Genomic DNA, 14,103 nt, shown 5'->3' on the forward strand with positions numbered 1-14,103 from the left:
TGGAACTATAAGAAGAAAATATATTGCAACCTCTCTTGCAATTAAGGAGAAAAAATGGTTGGCCTCTGCCAATGGAGCATGAGTAGAAATGATGTGTGGCTCTTCTGGATCAAGGCAGTTAAAAACTAGCATGCTTTCACCACCATTTCTCTCCTTTCAGAGGTCACACAGACAAAAGGAGTTGTGATACTGGAATTACTACATGGAAGAGAATGGCCAGGAAGAGCCATCTGATATGCATCAGACTAGTGAACAACACAAAGCTTTTATTGTGTTGACTCAATTGAATTTTTGTTATGGAAACTACTAAATGTTTCCTGGAGTAACACATTAACTTCTGATAGGAATGAGTCAGAAACCAAAATATATTGTATTGTTATTATGTGCCATCAAGACTAAACTGACTCATAGCTGACCCTCCAGTGAGTTTTCACACAGGAGACACATTACCCGTAATTCTTTCACAGAAAAGCGTGTGCATTCAAATCACTTAACTTTGGGATGGTAGTACAACTCCTTAACCAATAAGTCAATATATTAGCCATCCATTACATCTGATTCTTCTACCCCCTGACTCTTCTTTTACCTCCAAGTACAACTTAGTACATGACAAGTCAAAAGAAAATGTTTCTTAATCTTACAAGGCTTCCTGATGCAGAAGCCTTCTTGAAGTTGAGAGTTTGATAAAATGTGCACATTTCTAAGAAGTTATTTCTTTATCTATTTCCTCCTCGATTGATAGTTAAAAGAGAATCTTGGCATAACACAATTGCTTTAGCCAGACAGCTAAAAAATTAAGTATGCAACGCATTAGTTTGTGATAGGTGCTCTGAGAAAGTAGAAGAGGATGAAGAGTGGAGGATAGGGAGTTACCGCTTACTATAAAACAGTCAAGGAATCCCCCACTATAAAGTGATACCTAATAAAAGACATGAAGGAAGAGAATGAGCAATCCTAAGAAAATGAGTCATACTGCATCTACAAAGAAGTATTTAAGATAGACGGAATTGCAAGTGAAAAGGCCCTAGGTTAAGTGCTTTACTAACATAATTTGAGGAAAATTCAGGCAGCCAGTGTGGTTGAAGCAGAGTAAAGAAAAAATAGGAATTGTGGTAAGAAACAAAGTCATAGAACCAGCCAGAGGCAAAACCTGCAGAGTCCTGCTGGTCAAAGGAAGAACTAGGAGTCTGTTCTGAGAAAACTTGGGTTATTTTCATTCTATCTTCTAATTCTCTGTCTACAGTCAACATACAGTAACCAAAAGAAGTGCACTGCAACACAAGTCGCATTATGTCACTCACCTGATCAAAAATCTTCACCTGTCTGACTCCAGATCCACTGCCTTTTGTTCAGCCATGTTGCATTGTTAATGTTACTTAACCAAACAAAAAACAAATAGTGACACTCATAAAAATAAACTAATAAACATCCAAAAATTTTCTCCATAAAAGCAATTTAAAGGGAAAAAAAAACCTGGCAGAAAATAGTCAGAATCAACATTTTCCAATCTCTGGAAATTAACCAAAAGCTTGTAGCAATTCATGGAAGTGTTTAGTCAAGGAAAGTAGCTGAATTTCAGTAAGAAATAAGAGCTGGTTGGTGTTTTAGATGAACTTATTTTTATTACCTCTCTCCAAGTCTGTGGAAAATCAACAGCTTGAATCTGGAGTGGAAATTACAACTCACTGGTCCCTGAAAAAGAAGTAGAGGAGTTAGAGCTCCGTAAAAGCCTCATTTTCAGGAAAATGTCATTATTTGATATATATGGTGATTCCCTGAAGATCTCATCTGCAAAACTACCTTTTTTGAATCTGATTCAAAAATTTAACAGTACAAATCAGAAAGCATTTTTTTAAAAACCTATAGGAGATAATTAACTAACTTGAATCTGTGTCTAAGGTGGGCGACAACAATTGAGGAAAACAATAGGCGTATCAAAAAAAACTGGAAAGGAAAACTGGATAATTAGATGCCTATAGAAACTTTGAAAAACTGAATAGATAAAAAGCCATGAACATGGGTAGAGCTCCGTATATGCTCAGGAAACATCTAAGATGGGCCTAAAATCTCACCTCGTGCTGACCAGGGGCTTTACACAAGCATCAAGTAAAGATTAGAACAAAAGTTAAACTTCATGAAAGTATTCTGAAGAGGCACTCCAACAGACATACACAGCCCCTTGGAGATATGAATTTTGGAGACTTGGTGGTTCCAGTCAGCATTTATAGAAATCCTTGTATATTCATTAACAAAGATTCTCACCACTGGGCCAATTGGCAGCACCATGGTGGATAGAGAAGAGATTGAAATTTTTAACAATTTCAGCTTTCTCAATCAACACTCTTGGCACCAGCAGCCAGGAAATAAAAATATTTTTGATACCTCTAGTTGCATTGGGGAAGTCTGCTGTCAAGGATCTCTCCAAAGTGCCAGAGAGCAATGATGTCAGTCTAGAAACGAAGGTACCAAGCCATGGTCTTCACAATTACTTGCTGTGCATCAGAGAGCTGGACAATGACTAAGGATGACAGAAGAAAAATTGATACCTTTTAGTTGTGGTCTGGAGAAGAGTCTTGAACATACCATGGATGACCAGATGAACAAATGGTCTGTCTTAGAGAGAGTGAAACCAAGTTTCTTGTTGGAGGCAAGCTTGGGCACGTGGCCAAGAACAACTGGTCTTTGGCACAGGACATCAGGCTTAGGAGGGTGGAGAGGCAGCACAGGTGAGGAAGACCCTGAGGAGATGGATTGACTAAGTAACTGGGACAATGGGATTATGTATGTCAGAGTCAGTGAGACTGACTCAGGATAGTGCAGGGTTCAGAGCTATTGTACATAGGGTTGCTATCAGATGAAGATGACCTGATAGCACATAACAACAAAAAGTTAACCGAGTGTTGTTGTTGTTATGTGCCGTTGAGTCGCCTGAGACTCATAGCGACCCTATGTACAACAGCCCTAAACACTGCTCTGTCCTGTGCCAATCGCACCGTCTCTGACACTCCCATCCCAATTATCCCAGTCACTGAATCAATCCACCTCATAGAGGGCCTTCCCCTCCTGCGCTGTCCCTCCACCCTCCCAAGCATGATGTCCCTCTCCAAGGACCAGTCTCTCCTCACAACATGTCCAAAGTATGTTAGACGGAGCCTCAGAATCCTTGCCTCCAAGGAGCCACCCGGTTTAACCCTATGTTAACCGAGTAGACTTCAGAAATCACACAGAAAAAAAAAAAATACAAGCTTTATATAATTAGTTCAGAAAAGTTGCTGAAGAAACAAACAAAAAAGAGCAATAGAAACAGAGAGGACTGTATGGACTCCATTTTGCACCTTGCCTCCATCTTAAGCCTGACCTGAGCCTAACCCTAAAAAGTCATCAATTCCAAGAACAGGCCATAAAAATTTTTCACCCAACAGGCAGCCAGTCAGGAGAAAAAGCAACCACAGGAATACGGGAGGGTCTTGTTTCAAGGTTAGCTATCTGTACCTGATGTCCTTGTAAGGTTTTGAGTAACTAATCCTGAGGTTTAATGTATGTAGCACAAGAATGTGGGTACATGACACAAGAAAGTGCATGCATGATGCAAGAAAGGGTGTACGTGACAAGAGAATATGGGCTGTTGGCTGCCTAGGCACAAGCCGATCACAAACCGACCCATGTAACTGTTCCCCTCATCCACCAAACAGGTTCCCAATTACCTCACCCTGGTCAAACAACCCCATTTCAACCCATAGAAAGGCCTGTGTGCCCTCACCCAGGATTGCCATTTTCTATTGAATGATAGACTCCTGCATGCTGGAGTTTGTTCTGAAAAATAAAGCACTCTTGCCGTTTGCATACATGAGTCAGTGATCTTTTGAGTGGCAATCTACAGACCTAACAGAAACAAGCCCTGGGGAAAAAAGAAAATGTGATTTCCAGGGTTGGCATTATGTTGTGGTTTTTGTGCTCTTTCTCTATCTAACTTTTTCTTTTTATACAGCTTGCTGAAATAAACTACCTTTCTTGGCTTTAAAATAAATACAACAAAGATATGAGACATGAAAAAGAAAATATGGCCCAAACACATTTTAAAGAAAGGAATCAATAACAATCAAGAAATATTTTAAGTCAACTCTTTTAAATGTGTTCAAAGAAATTATGTCCAAAAATCTTATGAGAATAGTCTCTAGCCAAATAAAGATAATCAGTAAAGAAATAGAAATTATAAGAAAAAACCAAATTGAAAATGTTGAAATGAGAATTACAATATCAGAAAACTAAAAACACTCTCAAGAGGAACTCAGTAGCAAATTTGAATGAACAGAAGAATCAGTGGATTTGATCAATTGATCACTTGAGATCTTCCAGCCAGAGAAAAAGAAAAGATTGAAGAAAAATAAACAAATGGTCAAAGACAATTAGAACACATCCAATTATACCAACATACGACCAATAGGAAGAGAGCAAATAAAAAATAAAATGAAAGATTCATGTTGCCAAGTTTTCCAAATTTGATGAAAGACAGTACTTTGTATATTCAGAGAATTCAATGAATGACAAGTGGATAGGATAAACTCAGACATATCACAATCAAATTGTAAAAAATAAAGACAAGTTGTGGTCGCCTTAGCAGCCCAAGTGACCAGTCACAGCCACCACCAGAAGGATCTGGTTGATGAAGAAACAGAGGTGTCCGTTGGCTACAGTCTTTGCCTTGATCCTCAGTGGACACTCAAAGTAAACCACAGGTTGTGGGTGTTACCTATGTGATTTCGGAACAGTAGTCTGAGCAAGCTTGAAGTGGGATGGCAGGATGGCCTCATTGTTTTAACATTAACTGCAGTAATGCAGAGAATTGGGATTTGAAGTTGCATAGTAAGCCTCTTAATATTTAGAAACATTCAAGTATCCCCTCACATGTTGCTAAAGGAGAAGTGGATCAACTAAAATGAGTCTACATGATGCTACTGGGGGACGCAAGAGATCAAGAGATGGACAAAGGTCAAGCAACCTTTGTCTCATGAAAGAACAATATCTCAGCTCACTGCTTGTATTAACTTGGGAGGGACTGAAGAGCATTAGGCTAAGTGAATGAACTCGTTCTCATTAAGACAAATACTGTAAAAGACCATAACTCTAGGGGGCAAGGATGGGAGCAGAGGGGTGGGGAAGCAGGGTCATGTTGCAGGAGTGGCTTATCCTAGGTTCACACAATTTGATGGGTGAAGGGAGGAGTGGGTAAAGGGAGGGGTGGTCAAAGGGAAGGGTGGGTAATGGAAATGGGAAAGATCTGGTGTGAAAAACAACATACACGAAATTTGTAAGTAAATCAGTATAAAACAAAAATTTTATTTAAAAAAAGTTACTTCTCCAAAATGATAGCACCAAGTTGAATAAGAAAAAAAAAATTATAGTTCCTTTCGTCCAGGCAGTCCTCTACTTCAGAAAGCATCCCCAAGGGATTCTGGTAGCAGGCCGGAAACAGAAGGAGAAACAGTAGCCAGTCAAATTCAGGTGGTAGCTGTAAGACATCTGGGGAGATGGTATGTGTCTATGAAAATGCAAAAGAGAAAAACTCAATGTAAAAACATCAGAACAAGTGACACTAAAAGTGGACAATATTTGTTGTAGACCCATCCACTCCTATTGCACAACCAAATACAAAGTTGGGCAGGATATTTGAGTCTGGCAGAGAAGAACATGTCTTCACGTGTCTCAAACGAGAAGTGGGAGTATGAGGTGGCAGAGGGAATTGGCTCCACTGCATTCTGAGCTATTCTAGACTACTATAAAATAGGAATAACCTGTTGTCCTGATGGTATTCTATTCCTGAACTTAGAGAAGCATCTTTGTATCTCTTTTTAATATAGTGCTACTAAATGTAGAGATCTCATTGCTCTAATGCATGAGTTATCAAATGATGGCGCTCATAGACAATTTGAATTTTATCTCGAAAACAATTATCTTCCCTCTCTTGGTAGCTAGTACCAAGAGTGGGGAAAGAGAATGCCACCGAGTGGTACTTACAGATGATAATGTGGTTGATTGGGATGAAAAGTATCTACACAAATGGGAGAAGAGTACTAAAATATTATTTATAAGACAAAATTGTATATATTTTTCAAGTTTGCTCAAAACAGAGATATGGCCAAATCTGTTTTGGAGGAGAGAGGTCTTAAAAAGATTAGATTGGGAATAGAAGGATATCCTACCTACAAAGCAAAAGTAAAGAAAAGACCCGGAGGCCACCCAGAAGTGATGTACAACTATGTCCAAAGACCTTTTATTAGAATATCTTGGGAGAAAGAAGAAGGAAAAAATCAGCACTTAGACTTTCCATGTGTATAAGAAAATCTATTACCAATCTTGCAGCAGCTGCAGCAGACATTCCCCAGGACCAGTTGGTTGTCATACATCCCACTCCACAAGTGAATGAGCTGAATATTTACCCTGTCCAACGCCCTTCTGGCAATAATGACCTCAACCCTGATGGACAGAATCCAATGCTATGATGCTTGAAACCATAGTAAGCTACTCTTCACAGTGAGACTGTACTCTCCATTCTGCACTTCAAGGCCACTCTTTTCATTGAGGGATGCACATTACAATGTTTAGGATATTGCAGTGCAGCCTTTTTAAAAAGACCAAAGGTAGTTAATGATTTTGTGAAATGAATACAACTCCAGCATCCTGAAGTTCCAGTTGTTGTTGTTGTTGTTTTTGTTATGTGATGTCGAGTCACCTGGGACACGAAAACCCTATGTGCAATAGCTCTAAAGCCTGTCCTGTCCTGAGTCAGTCTCACTGATTCTGACACACCTACTCCCATTTTCCTAGTCACTCTATCAATCCATCTCACCCAGGGTCTTCCTCTCCTGCACTGTCACTCCACCCTTCTGAGCATGATGTCTTTCTCCAAGGAACAGTCCTTCCTGGCCATGTGCCCAAAGTATGTGAGATGGAGTTTCAAAATTCTAGTCTCCAAGGATAAACTTGGCTTCACTTCCTCCAAAACAGACCTACTTGTTTTCTTGGCAATGCATGGTATGTTCAGGACTCTTCTTCGGCATCACAACTCAAAGGCATCAATTCTTCTTCTATCATCCTTAGTCATTGTTCAGCTCTCTGATATATAGCAAGTAATTGTGAAGACCATTGGCTGGATCAGGTACACCTTAGTCTCTGGACTGACATTGTTGCTTCTTAGGACTGTGGAAAGGTTCCTGACAGCAGATTTACTTAATACAATCCATCTTTTGATTTCCCGACTGCTGGTGCCAGGTGTGTTGATCGTGGAGCTGAGCAAATTTTGACTGTTAGCAACGTCAATTTCTTCTCCATCTATCATGGTGCTGCCAATTGGCCCAGTGGTAAGAATCTTTGTCTTCTTGATTGAAAACTACAGTCCTTAACCTTCTGCAGCAAGAGCTTCAGGTCTGCCTTAGTTTTAGCAAGCAAGGTTGTGAGAACTGCATAACATAGGGTGTTGATGAGTCTTCCTCCAATAAAGTCCAACCTCCTGAATGATCTGTTCTGCATATAAATTGAAAAAGTATGGTGACAGGATGCATCCCTGATGCACTCCCTTCCTGATTTTGAACCATGCATGCTTCCCCAATCTGTTCTGAGGATTGCTTCCTAGTTCAAGTATAGGTTTCATAGAAACTTAATCAAGTGCTCTGGGATGCCCACTCTTCTAAAGGTTAACCAAAATCTGTTGTGATCAACACAGTCAGGAAGAAATCAAGAAGTTAAGAAGCTGAATAGAAGATTTCAAAGGGCAGCATGGGAAGGCAAAGTATTATTAAGAAATGAGCAAAGAACTGGTGTCCGAAAATAAAAAGAACTGAACTCACTTGGCATTTCTTAAGTTGAAGGAACTAAAGAACAATTTTAAGCCTTGAGTCACAATACTTATGGATGCTATGGGTAGAATATTGAATGATCCAGGAAGTGTTAAAAGAAAATGGAAGGAGTATACAGAGTCACTGTACCAAAAAGAATCAGCTGACACAGAAGTTCCAGTTATGTGAATGTATTTGTTTACCGGTAGGTTTGTGAAATTGTTTCTTTGTATAGAGACAGTCCTCTTTCACACATACAGATTTTTTAAAAAAGTGGTGGCAATTGGCAGCTGGGGTAATTATAACCTAGATTAATATTGGTCATACTCCAAATAAAATGTAAAATATTATATAGTTGCACTATATAAACAGTGGTTAAATTGAGCCATCCAAGCCAGTTTTATAGTTGTATTGCACAGTAAAACTTAAATAAGTGCTCTTGTTATGCATCAGAAAGCTGGACAATGACTAGAGATGACAGAAGGAGAAGTGATGCCTTTGAGCTGTGGTCCTGGAGAAGAGTATTAAATATATCATGACTGCTTGGGGAACAAACAGGGTCATCCTAGAGAGGGTGAGACCAGGCTGCTCCTTGGAGGCAAGGATTCTAAAGCTTCGTCTGACATACTTTGGACATGTTGCAAGGTGGGACCAGTCCTTGGAGAGGGACATCATGCTTGGGAGGGTGGAAGGACACCACAAGAGAGGAAGATCCTGGATGAGATGGATTGATTCAGTGACTGGGGTAATAGGGGTAGGTGTGTCAGAGACAGTAAAACTGGCACGAGATAGAACAGGGTTTATGGCTGCTGTACGTAGGGTTGCTGTGAGTCACAAGTGACTCGATGGCACATAACAACAACAATCAAAGTATTACTTTGAAGATGTGTATAATTTGTTACCCACTGATGAGCACGAAGTGAGTATTTAACATTGAGTTTATTTGAATGATTAGGATGAGATTAATTGTCCATATTTTATCAGTTCAGATATCTGTAGTGTCATTTTCACTCCTTTAGAATGACTCACGTGCTGGCTTGTTAACATCAGAGGTGGGATTTACCCTTCTCTTTGGGAACTGGGACAAGACAAGGATACCCACTGTCACCACTCCTATTTAATATTTTATTGGAAATACTTGCTATGACAACATAACAAGAGAAGAAAATAAAAGGCATCCATTTAGGCAAAGAGATGGTGAAACTGTTGTTATATGCAGATGATATGATATGGACAGAGAAAATCCCAAGGACTCAACCAAAAAATTGTGATATTTAGGAGATAAATTTAGTCAAGTGGCATGATACAAGATTAATATACAAAACCCAGTGGGATTCTTCAACAGTAAAAAAAGAAAACATGGAGAAGGAAAAACCATTTACAAGAGCTGACTACAAATTGAGATACTTAGGAATAGACCTAACTAGAGACACAAAAGACCTTTCCAAAGAAAACCACAAAACACTTCTACAAAAAACAATAAAAGACCTAAATAAATTGGAAAATGTCCCCTGTTTATGCATAACGAGACTCAATATAGTGAAAATTACAATCCTACCAAAAGCAGTCTACATGTTTAAAGCAATTCCATTACAGACATCAAAGTAATTTTTCAAAGAGATAGAAAAGCAATTGGCAAGTTTATTTGCAGAGGAAAGACAACCTTTATAAGCAAAGCCATTGAGAAAAACAGGAATGAAGTGGAAGGCATAACACTTCCTACTCTTAAAACCTACTATTTTCAGCTGTAATAATCAAAACAGCATGGTACTGGTGCAATGACAGGTACATAGACCAATGAAACAGAATCAAGAATCCAAAAAGTAAACCATCTATCTATGGTCAAATGATACTTAACAAGAAACAAAACTTATAAAATGGGAATATCATTTTTTCTTCCTTTTTTTTTAATAGCAAGAGTCTGTTTATTAATTGCTAACTCACAGGCTTACAGTTATAGTAACAACAATGTGGTTTACTGGAGAAGGAAATTGGAGAGTATGGGAGGCAAAGAATACCACCCAATGCAAATCCAAGTTTTAGCCCACATTGCCAAGGCACAATTCTGCAATTAGTCCAGGCTCCTGTTTCAGTTCAGCAGTCAAATCCAAGTCAAATTCTCCACCAGTCGAATTCTCTTGGTCATACATGGGCTGTTCAGTGCTCTTCTCCATCATCACAGGTCAAAGGTGCCAACTCTTTTTCTGTCATCCTTATTCATTGTCCAGTCTAATTCTTTGGTTCATAGCGGATGCCTTCTGCACTGTGTAAAATGCCCAAGCCAGCACGTAATCTTTCAATGCCATTCCATGCAATCATAACGCCATTGTCAGTGCATAGCCTGGAAGGGGGGCACAACAGAGTGCACTGAGTTACATCAGCTATAATACCCAAAGCTTTTCAGATATATAGGTTACTTGCAACGCCTCCAGATGCAACCAGTACTGCATTAGTCTGGGACAACAAGACTCTCTGTTGACAAAAGAGGATAGCACGATGTGTTCTTTTTGCAATGTGGCATGCTATTGTGTGCTGTACTGCAGCAGCAATGTCAGCAGCTGAAGACAGGACCTGTCCTGTCTCAATGCCTTCCTCTTTTTCCTTTCGTATTATAATTTTGTCAACAGTGTTTTGAAGTCCAGTAAAAGGAAAATTACAGTTTTTGTTACAATGCAAGGGTGGCTTGAGATCAAATTGTAATTTATTTCCTTGTTTTGCCAAATGTTCTATAGCTTTCCCACCACACATGGTGGAGCACTCTGGATGTTTTATTAAAGAACGTCTTCTTGCTACTTTAAATGAACTTCAGTTTGAGAATGTATTGCTTCTCCCAACACATTTCCAGTTTCATCTACCACAGCAGCTGCTGTATCATCACAACTGGTTTCAATTCCCAATACTAGTCTATGGAGAAATCGTTTTCCAGGATGAAAAAGAAAACATTTTAGTATGTCATAAATTTTTCTTTTTGATGGCTTAGAAAATGATCCTGCCGTCTTATTCAGTATGAGCATATTTACTTTATAGATAATTCCTTCCTAAGAGGAGAGAGTTTCATCTTCTTTCATTTTTTCAAGATAAAATTCAAATTGCCTATGAAGACCATCATTTGATAACCCATGCATTAGAGTACTGATATCTCTACATTTAGTAGTTATTGTTTTTGTTAGGTCGTAGGTGACTCATAGTGACTCTATGAACAAAAGACCTGAACAATTGTATAGTTGTCATCCTTTTTCCAGGTTCATAGGGTTTCTGGAGGCAAGCTATTTTGGAAATGGAAGCCACTCCTGCTTCCAAGCTTGTTTTAATCGGGGAGCTCCACCAAATAATATTAAAAAGAGATACAAATGTAGTCACATAATTCTCTCAGTTCAGGAATAGAATACCATCAGGACAATGGATTATTCCTGTTTATGGTAAAAGGTACAATCACTCAGTTCAGGAATAGAATACCATCAGCACAATGGATTATTCCTGTTTATGGTAAAAGGTACAATCATTCTGGTATTTCCTCAAAGAGCTGAACATAGAAATTCCATATGACCCAGCTATACCATTGCTAAGAATACAGCCCGAGAAAATTAGAACTGAGACACAAATAGAGATTTGTACACCAATGTTCATAGCAGCGTTATCCACAATTGCAAGAACATGGAAACAACCCAAATGCCCAACCACAGCTGAATGGACTGAGAAATGGTGGTACATTCACATGATGAAAAACTATGCAGCACTCAGGAGCAATGATTTCAAAAATTACTACATAACTTGGGAGCATTATACTGAGTGAACTCAGTCTCAAAAGGACAAATATTGCCTAAAATCATTATTATAAAAATAGGAGGATAACTAGGTCCTAAAGTGGGAATGAGAATGAGAAGAGGGGATATCATAGGGTTACACAATTTGGTGGTGGTAGGGAAGGAGGGTAAATGAAAGAGGAAGGATCTGGAAAGATAGGGGATGGGTGGCATAGTGCTGGCGATTAATTTTATAAATCATAATGAATGAGAAATTGTCAACTTTATTTAGAGAGGAAAGAGACCCCAAATAAGAAAACACTTCTGAGAAACAAAAGTAAAGTGGGAGGCATAGCACTCACTGACCTCAAAATCTACTACACAGCAGTAGTAATCAAAACAGCATGGTACTGGTACAAAGACAGGCACATAGACCAATGGAACAGAAGCAAGAACCCAGAAATGGAACTCTCTATGTATGGTTAATTGATATTCGATAAAGAAAGAAAACCTATCAATGGGGATATGACAACCTCTTCAATAAATGGTGCTGGCAAAACTGGACTTCCACCTGCAGAAAGCTGAAACAGGATCCACATCTCACACCGTACACAAAAATCAACTCAAGGTGGATCAAGACCTGTGAATAGACCTAAAACCATAACGTTCATAAGAGACAGACTGAGATCAAGCTTAGAAGACCTAGTTTATAGTATAAAAATACTGACAAATACATCCAGAAATGCACAATATGGAGAGGAAAAAAATGATGAATGGGACTTTTTAAAGATTAAATCTCTGTACTCACCAAAAACTCTTTCCGACAGAGTGAAAAGAAAACCTACAAACTAGGAACAAACATTTGATAATAGCGTCTCAGACAAGGATCTCACAACAAGAGTTTACAGAATTCCCCTAGGCTTTCAGAAGAAAAAAAATAATAATAACCCAATTAAAAAATAGGTAAAAGACATGGAAAGACTTTTCACCAAAGAAGACATTCAGATGGCTAACAGATACATGAAAAAAATGCTCAAAATTACTGGTAATATAAGAGATGCAAATCAAAACCACAATGAAATATCACCTCACACCAGTAGCAGTGATAAGTTTAGAAGTGACCAAACAATAAATGCGGGAGATGATGTGGAGTGACAGGAACTCCCATATTGTCGGTGGAATTTTAAAATGCTACAACCACTCTAGAAGATAGTTTGATGTTTCCTCAAAAAGTTGAATATAAAAACTCCATATAACCAAACACGAAAACTAGAAATGAGACATGGAGATTTGTGCACCAATATTCATAGCAGCTTTATTCACCATCACAAGAACATGGAAATAGCCCAAAGGTCCAACCACAACAAAATGGATTGAGAAATTATGGTACATTCATACAATGGAATATTATGCAGCACTCAGGAGCCACAATTTCAAAAAATACCTCATAATTTGGTAGTGACTGAAGAACATTATGCTGCAAGAACTAAGCCCCATAAGGAAAAATACTGCATAAGACCATTATTGTATATATAAAAAAAGGATAACTAGTAACACATGTATGGGAACCTAAGGAGGAAAGGGGGTGGGAGTGCAGGGGTGAGGACTGCATAGTTTGATGGATGGAGGGAGGGAAAGAAGGAAAAGTGAAGGAGCTGGGTGACAAGACAAGGGCAATGGTCCAATGGTGATCAATTTTATAAAACATAATGCATGAGAATGATTGTATGAAACACAATACAGATGAGGAATAGTGTGAATCACAATGTACATGAACTTAGTAAGCAAACAATTTTTTTAAAAAAGATTTATAAAGCCCATAATAAATGGGAATGATTATACGAATCACAATGTGAGTGAAGAATAGTGTGAAACACAATGTGTACAACTCTCTGTGCAAACCAATATAAAATAAAATTTTAAAAGATCTTTGAGGCCAAAGGCACTGCAATGTTATGTTTCTAATGCAAAACAATTAATAAAATTAAATAAAAATAACAACCCCAAGTCCTGCCAACTGTGAATACTATAACCAGCAAAAATGCCATTCAAGAATAGGGATGAAATGAAAATATTTCCAAACAGAAGCAGAGAAAGTTCATATCCACCAGACCAGCCCTGCAAAACATAAGAGAAAAAATTAGAGAACTCTGTTTATGCGCAGGGAAAGTAAACCAAAACTATTCATACAAAGAACTATCTCTAGGGAGCTCTGGTGGACTAGTGGCAAGACGCTGCACTGCAACCCCAGAGGTATGCGGTTCAAATGCACCAGATGCTCTGCTGGAGAAGAAGGGGGCAATCGTACATGTAAAAATAATACAATAAAAATTTTAAAAAAATTTAAAAAATAACTATCTCTAACAAAGGGAAGGCCTAAAATGGGCTAATAATAAGGTATTCATGCCTCGTAATTTTTACTTTTTTTCTATTTTATGTACTTTATTTTTAAAAAAGAAAATTATTGTTTTATCATGAAACAACATATGAGCAAGAGCCTATGGTGATGAAAGAAGAAGTTCAGGCTG

At 38.4% G+C, this 14,103-nt stretch overlaps 2 pseudogenes; one reads left to right on the forward strand and one right to left on the reverse strand.

The window, feature by feature from the left end:
• Positions 1-4,793: 4,793 nt before the first annotated feature.
• On the forward strand, positions 4,794-6,500 carry LOC102853928 (annotated as a pseudogene).
• A 3,561-nt stretch (positions 6,501-10,061) lies between these two features.
• The window catches only part of LOC102876656, a 6,048-nt pseudogene continuing 2,006 nt past the window's right edge, over positions 10,062-14,103 (reverse strand).

This window comes from Elephantulus edwardii, unplaced genomic scaffold (assembly GCF_000299155.1).
Source record: "Elephantulus edwardii isolate Elephantulus edwardi_28Jun2011 unplaced genomic scaffold, EleEdw1.0 scaffold00009, whole genome shotgun sequence".
Classification (NCBI taxonomy): Eukaryota; Metazoa; Chordata; class Mammalia; order Macroscelidea; family Macroscelididae; genus Elephantulus; species Elephantulus edwardii.